This window comes from Triticum dicoccoides, chromosome 3B (genome assembly GCF_002162155.2).
Source record: "Triticum dicoccoides isolate Atlit2015 ecotype Zavitan chromosome 3B, WEW_v2.0, whole genome shotgun sequence".
Lineage (NCBI taxonomy): Eukaryota > Viridiplantae > Streptophyta > Magnoliopsida > Poales > Poaceae > Triticum > Triticum dicoccoides.
In genome coordinates this window covers 826,139,629-826,140,531 of record NC_041385.1, presented here as the reverse complement: position 1 = coordinate 826,140,531, position 903 = coordinate 826,139,629, and positions in this window count along the sequence as shown.

Sequence of the window (903 nt, the reverse complement as noted above, 5' to 3'; positions counted from 1 at the left end):
GCGACATGCCGAGCATGAGTGCAGGGCGGACGGTGTGCGGGTGAACTCGAACTGACGGAGAGCATGACGGAGCACCTCCTCGCCGGGGTGCCCAAGGCGGTTGTGCCACAACTCTGTTGATGCGACGCCGGAGAAGTAGCTGGCGCGTGGAACGGCAGGGTTGCGGCACACCGGGTACAAGTCGCCAGTCGAGTCACACCGAAGGATCACCAGGCGGGTGCGGATATCCTTGACAGAAAACCCAAAAGCGTCAAATTCAACAGACACGGGATTGTCGCTGGTGAGGCGACGAACTGAAAGTAGGTTCGTGATGATGGAAGGAGAAAGAAGCACGTTATGGAGCTCGAGACAGGAATTGTTGGCAACGAGCGAGCCGCGCCCAGTGTGGGTGACGGGCATGCGGCCACCGTTGCCAACGATTATATCACGGGGAGGGACAGAAGGGTGAAGGGAGTGTAGATTACCAGGGTTCGAGGTCATGTGCGAGGAAGCACCGGAGTCCATGTACCAGTCGGAAGTGCTGGTAGGAGGTGGCGACGACGCGTGCACGGCCTGGAGCGCGCTCTGGAGCCCCCCATGTCCCACGGCTGCTGCTGCGGGGGCGGAGGCGCGTTGCTTGAACTGGCGCCGGGCGAGCCGTAGGTGAAGCCGGGAAGGATGCTTGGGTAGCCGCCGTAGCCGTAGCCGTAGCCGTACTGAGGAGAAGCGGGCGGCGCACCCCCGGCGAAGAAGGCTTGCTGCTGCGGGACGCCGGGGCGTGGTCCGAGAACGCCGGCGCCCGGCGCACGCCAGGGCATTGGCCAGGCCTGCACCATGCCTGTCCAGGAGTTGGCCCCTTGAGCGGAGCCGGGCAGAGCCGCAGGGCGTGGAGCGGGCGTGGTGGAGGATGACGAAGATGCAGAC